The following is a 6,531-nucleotide window of genomic DNA, read 5'->3' as shown; positions in this document are numbered from 1 at the left end:
AGCCTCTTAAATATTTCACAAAGAAGTCATACGTCTTCCAACTTCCAATAACGAGAGGCTTCCATATAGGTCATTACCAACTCAAGATTCGTATCGTCTCACTTGCGCCTAAAATTATCAGTAATTAGACCCTGGCCAATCTCCCTAACCAGACGTTTCTCTTTGACATATCTCAGTGCAGTATATCATGGTGCTCGGAGGCGTACCAATGGGTATACTGAAAACCAAGAACAGTGATTTAGTATTCATCAAGATAAGTTATGATCTATCGTATCAATATAAATAAAAAACCAAAAAAACTTGAGGGTGACAAATATAAATAAAGACAACGAGGCCAGTATCAGAGGCCAAAAAGTACAAGGGAGCCCAAAGACAGCCCCGGCCGACATGGTGGATACAAAACATTAACTAAAGTAGTAATAGTGTAGTGTTACAACACCTGATTGCCCACAGAGGAATCGGAAATGGGAATGAGATCTTTCAGGACAGTAGAAAGAGGTTTGTTATGTTGTAGATGATTGAAATATGCACCTTCATGCGCTAGCTTGACGAAGAGACACTGATTTCTGGGTGAGGATGGAGTCATCAGGTGATTCTTAGTTTTTGTTGTGTAATTATTCTCTGGATGCGCATACAGTTAGGGTTACTATTTGTTTACTACTGAAGGGGTGGCATCGAATCCCGTCAAACTCGAACCTGCGTATACTCAGTGAACGGAGAAAAGCTAACCTATAACCTAGAGAGGGAAGAGAGAAGATCAGATTTCAGTGGGCGGAGAGGTGGAGTCGTGGCTTGCAGGTTTTGACGGAGCGATCAGTCCCCAGTTCCCCCTGAGGCTTAATATACTTTCTTTGAATCAAGTGATAGTGGGAGGTGAAGGCCATCGTAGGAAATTTGTTAAGCGAATCGTCAGAGGAAAACGTTGCTCTGTTGCTGACGTTCGTCAAGCAAGCCACATGGATTGGCCAGGGTCTTCTTCAATTAATGAGACCTCGATCCCGAAGCCTGCAGAGTATCATTTTTATAGGGAAAGACTCGTTACCCTTCCTCTCACTGGTTTAAGTAAACGAATAGGCTTGCGAACTCTCAAACCAAACCATCACTTGTTCGAGTGCTGCCCGAAACCCAGTCTCGAATTTAATTCAAGATCAGAAAATTTTGAATAGAAAATTTCGATGCCACCCGTACTACTAGTAAGGGTGGATTCTATATTATTATATCAGTCGGGTGAGAAATCTTCCCTTCCTCTTGCTTTCAGTAAAGCCCCCTCCGAAAGAAAAAGGAAAAAGTAGTACTTCTCATTCCTCGTGCTTTCGTGTGATTCAGCTTGTCTGGACAAGATCCGACTTCGAAAGACACGTACACGTGGGTGCCGCGTACCGGTGCATATCATTTTGAAGGTAGAAGATGCCTTTCTTGCTCATGAAGAAATGAGAAAATTCGAACGGTGAACCAACTTTGTTCGGCTTTTTGGTAGAACAATTTCTTCGCGGGCAAGATAGGAAGACTCCTCTCTGGGATAAATGAAGGTCTTCTCACTCTTACATGCCCTTGGAGAGCCATTTTCATACTTCCGTCTGCCCAGAAGTGAGAAAGATACCATGGAACATTTCCCTCCATCCACCTCCATTTAAGACTTCAAATCAGAATCTCGTGCTGCATTAACTGCAGTTGAGATGGAATCATCCAGTGATGTAAGTAGCTCTCGTCAAGAACTCGTATTCATGGATGTTGAGACGACGATGCCTTTCGGAACCGGCCAAAAGTGCTTGCTTTTAGAGTTCGGAGCCATTTTAGTGTGCCCTCGGAGACTCTTGGAATTGGACGACTACTCCACCCTCATCAGACCTTCTGATCTTTCCTCCATCTCCCCTGCCTTCGACAGGGGCAATGGTATCACAAAAGATGCCCTCGCTCAGGCACCTTACTTTGCACAAGTTGCTGATAAGGTTTTCGATATTCTTCACGGTTAGTTTCCATCCTCATTCTGATTGATTTGCTGAGCCCATTTCCATCTCTCTTCGTCTCTGTCGCTTTCTGTTGTATGATGTTGTAATTACAGGACGAGTTTGGGTTGGTCATAACATCCTCAAGTTTGACTGTCCACGAATTCGCGAGGCGTTTGCAGACATTGGTCGCCCTGCACCTGAGCCTAGTGGCACCCTTGACTCCTTACCATTGCTGACGCAAAGGTTCGGAAGAAGAGCCGGAAATATGAAGGTTATGGATACTATTTAGCGCTTCATGGCGTCATCGACTATTCATTCTCTGCCATTTCTACATTCATGCACTAAACAACTATTTTTTCAGATGGCTACTCTAGCGAGGTATTTCGAACTTGGAGAACAGAAACACAGGTATACTTTGCAGATGTCTAAATAATGAATCCACCTGCTTCTCCATAGTTTATATATGCTGCTGCATGTTATTGTACTTCTTTGAATTTGAGTTGTCTTAGGCCCTAGTCAGACACCCTATTGTTTTGAGACACAATATTCTCGCCATGTAGGCCAATTATGACCTGATGGTATCTCCATGTGATGGTATCTCCATGCTTATTTGTTAAAAAATATTATTTATATTTGTTCTTAAATTGTGCTTGTACATAAGAATGTTTGTTTTTGGCTTTATATCACCTTGTTATGGTAGTTTTTTCCTTCTTGAGTTGTAATTCTGTTGGGGCTTCTCCCTTGATCTTGTCTGCTTTTGTTTGGGTTCCATAAACCATAATTTGAAATTTACTCAAGTAAGAAGGGAGAAAAGAGAAACAAAAAACGAAAAGAAAAGAGGGATTGAAGTGATGCGAGAAGTAAAGGAGCAGAGAGAGTTGGTCTGAGAAGATGGAAGATAGAAAGAGAGACGAGAGAATATGAGGAGGAACAGGATCAACATGAGGCATCCAGAAAAAAAATATGTTTCCCTCGATTTCTAATTCTCTATTGTAATGCTTTCTCACTTATAACCTTGTTCTGGCTCTTGGCTTTTCCTTTCCTTCTTGTTTTCTTTACCTTGTTTTCAAAGGAAAAAATTGAATACTAATCACTTTTCTTCTCCTGTCATTTTGCAGAAGTTTGGATGATGTGCGTATGAATCTTAAAGTTCTCAAGCACTGTGCAGCAGTGTTGTTCTTGGTAACTTTCTCGTATCTTCTGAATTTGATAGAAAACTCATAAACTTGACTATTAAAATAAAAAAGTGAAGTAAAAAAACAAGCAGAACATAGTATCCTATGTCGTGTTCTGTTGGTAAGTTCCTTTACTTAAATAATTAATTTATTTTTTGGAGATTCATAAAAGAAAAGATTCTACTCTTTTTTTGTTGGTCTTCATGCATTTAGTGCTGACCAGATTATAGCTCCAAACTATGCTGCTTGTGAAGCCTTTTTTGTGGATTCTCATTGTTAGCTTATTTTTAACTTTTTATTTCCCTTACAAAAGGCTTTGTTTCCTCCTGTTGGTAGCAGAGTGCTATTCTGAAAGTGCTTATTAGCTGAAAGTGCTTCCCTACTTCTGTTTGGTCTTCCCCTGTAATCCTATAAGATCTCTAGATTATATGAGCTTAAGGTGCACTTTATGAGTGATCCAGACATTATTTGACCATAATGTTACACCATTTTGTTCTTAAAAGGGTAAACACATTAGAAATGATACATTGCTGCACAAAAACTTTGTACTAGAAATACGCAACCTCCTATGCTCATCTGTGGAATATTAAGTTCTTAAAAGTAGTCAAACCCTAAGAATCATCTTAAATGAAATCCAATATCACAAAACATTGCATTTAATATTAAATGGCCAGTAACTTCTATATGAATCAAGTAGAAGAAAACACATATCTTTCTATATCTATAGGGAATTTGATTTGATCTCTCAACTCTTTGGATTTATTGTTATTTCCTTAAACTTTTGATTTTATAATTGATTTCTGGGTTATCTTTCGCTTTCTCATTAATAATGAAGCTAAACATGGTTCTTTTGCTATTTGTTTGGATCCCTTTTTGGTCATTTTTCTTCTGTCTAACGAAATTCTTCATCTGACATAAAGACTAGTAGTATAGCTCATGTCAGTATGCAAATGTTGGTAATCAAAATAGGAGTAGGACTGTGCAGTAACTTTCCTGTACTGGAGGGTCACCGGTGGCCCACATTGCCCACTTGGCTGAAGAAGTACATCCTGCTTAGCCCTTCAAGGTGTTTTGTCTCCATGGCACACTCTCTTTTCCTCCCCAAATAGATTTCCATTTATTGCCATACCTGGATGTATAGCTAATTTTCACACATCATGCTTGCATTTCAATGGTGCTAGTTTTGCACGAATTCAACAAGTTTGCACTTTTCAGCTGAGTGGTTGTGCATGTCTTTAAGTTTGAACTCTGTTTGGATTCTGACCGAGATAAGAATGTTTTTGAAAATAGTGTGGATAGTGACCTGGAATATTTTGTGTATTTAAGACTCAATTTTTTTCATTAAATCAATGGAAAATTTTCAGCACTTTGCCATTCCAAAAAATGTCTCTTCAATTTAAAAAGACATGTATTTCCAGGTTTATACACTGATCACTGTGTTTACCCTTTCAATGATTTTCCAATTGTTCAGGACTCATGCCTTGCGAACACTTCTACAACCTTCAATTCGGTGTCCCAAAACCCTATATTTTTAGACCCTGATGAAGTTTCACTCCATTCTATATCAATTTCTCCTGTTAGCCATGGAAGAGCTCCTAGGATTCTTCTTACGTATGATGACATTCCTTTGCAAATCTGTTGCAAAAGAATGAGAATTCGTTTTGGGGTCAGTTCCAAGTTTCAAGACTATGCTGGACGCCCACGAATCAATATTGTGGTGGATCCATCTCCAAGCCTGTGCAAGGTGCTTGACATGTGCGGCGATCATGTTAGGCGTGTTTTTTATGAACTTGGGTAGCACATCTGAATGGAAGTCAGTTGTGAGGAAAGACCATGGCTATACTAACATGTCAACCATACGACTACAGTAAGTTTTAATCTTTTCTTATTTCGATTCTCTATTGAAATGGATATCTTATTTTCCTGCTTCAGTGAGGAGAAAGATGATAGTTCTTTGAAATGAAATTCTTCTTCTTTTTTCCTCCATTTCCACGGATTTTCATGGCAAATACCATTTGGCAAACGTGAGTGAGTGAAGCATGTGTACAGGCTAATGGCTTGGAACTGTATTAGTTATTTAGAAACTGTCACCTTTATCCTGAAAGATGTCATTCCCTTTGCGATTCCTCTGTGGGGGCAATCAGGTGTTGTAACACTACACTATTACTACTTAAGTTAATGTTTTGTATCCACCATGTAGGCCGAGGCTGTCTTTGGGCTCCCTTGTACTTTTTGGCCTCTGATACTGGCCTCGTTGTCTTTATATTTGTCACCCACAAGTTTTTTTGGTTTTTTTATTTATATTGATACGATAGATCATAACTTATCTTGATGAACACTAACTTTTCAGCATACCCATTGCTACGCATCAGAGCACCATGATATACTGCACTGAGATATTTCAAAGTGAAACGTCTGGTAACATTCAAAGGCTTGATTTTAGTGAAGATGACGTCGCAGATATTGGGGAATGGTTCATTCCTGGATCTTATATTGATGCATGTTTCTCTTTAGATGTGTACGATTATAAGCAGTCTATGGGCATAAAACTGGTTTCGAAGAAGTTAATAATTCATTCTGCATAGATTAGTGGATCTTACTTTTGTAGATTGTATTTAAATTTATAAACATATAAAAGTTTCAAATATTTACTTCTGTCAAGCGGAGAGATGCTGCATCTATGCTGTATTTAATATTTCTGAAGAAAAGATTATGGCTGGGATTAATCTGGATAGAAAGTGGCTAATTACTGATAATTTTAGGTGCAAAGTGAGACGATACGAATCTTGAGTTGGTCAGACCTATATGGAAGCCTCTGGTTATTGGAAGTTGGAGGACGTATCACTTCTTTGTGAAATATTTGAGAGGCTTTCATATGAAATTATTAAAAGCCAATTCATTCCGTAGGGAGAACTTCAAACACTTCATCCCCATTCATACGATATCTCCAGTTGCTTACATGTGCTCTACTAGAGAAGAACTCAGTTTTAAGGCAAATAATTACCACCCATAAGGACGGGTTTCATTGTTTTGTTAACCGTTTTTATGAGAAACGGTTTTCTCATTAACGTGGTCTCAAATTTTTGGCAGTTGCAACTTTCGGCAGTTGCAACTCCCTCGGTAACACGAAGCCATAAATAACCTTGATGGGAGGTTGGCTTCGGTTAAGAATGGTTTTCGGTCCCCTATCTTGTTACTCAAGCCCCTTCAGTTGAGCCATCGCCATGAGTGCTCAGAGATCAGAAGCGCCGAACACGAACAGAAAACAGAGAGAAGGAATTTGAAGCGTATGGAAGGAGGTACGATTTATCTTCTGTTTAATTTATAATGAATTTCATGTTGATATTAGAAATTCATGTTTAAGGCTTACAGTTGGTATCAGAGCAGACCTCTGATCCAGCGTTTTG

At 39.1% G+C, this 6,531-nt stretch overlaps 1 pseudogene; it reads left to right on the top strand.

Annotated features, from left to right (window-relative positions):
* The first annotated feature begins 1,487 nt into the window (after positions 1 to 1,487).
* LOC137936770 (protein NEN1-like) lies at positions 1,488 to 5,740 on the top strand (annotated as a pseudogene).
* The last annotated feature ends 791 nt before the right edge of the window (positions 5,741 to 6,531 follow it).

The sequence above is a fragment of the Aristolochia californica genome, unplaced genomic scaffold, assembly GCF_029961685.1.
Source record: "Aristolochia californica isolate CCGP_79_NKW_82.1479 unplaced genomic scaffold, dmAriCali1.0.hap1 SCAF_7, whole genome shotgun sequence".
In the NCBI taxonomy this organism is placed as follows: domain Eukaryota; kingdom Viridiplantae; phylum Streptophyta; class Magnoliopsida; order Piperales; family Aristolochiaceae; genus Aristolochia; species Aristolochia californica.
The sequence above is the reverse complement of the archived record's forward strand: the minus strand, read 5'-3'. Positions and strand labels throughout refer to the sequence as shown.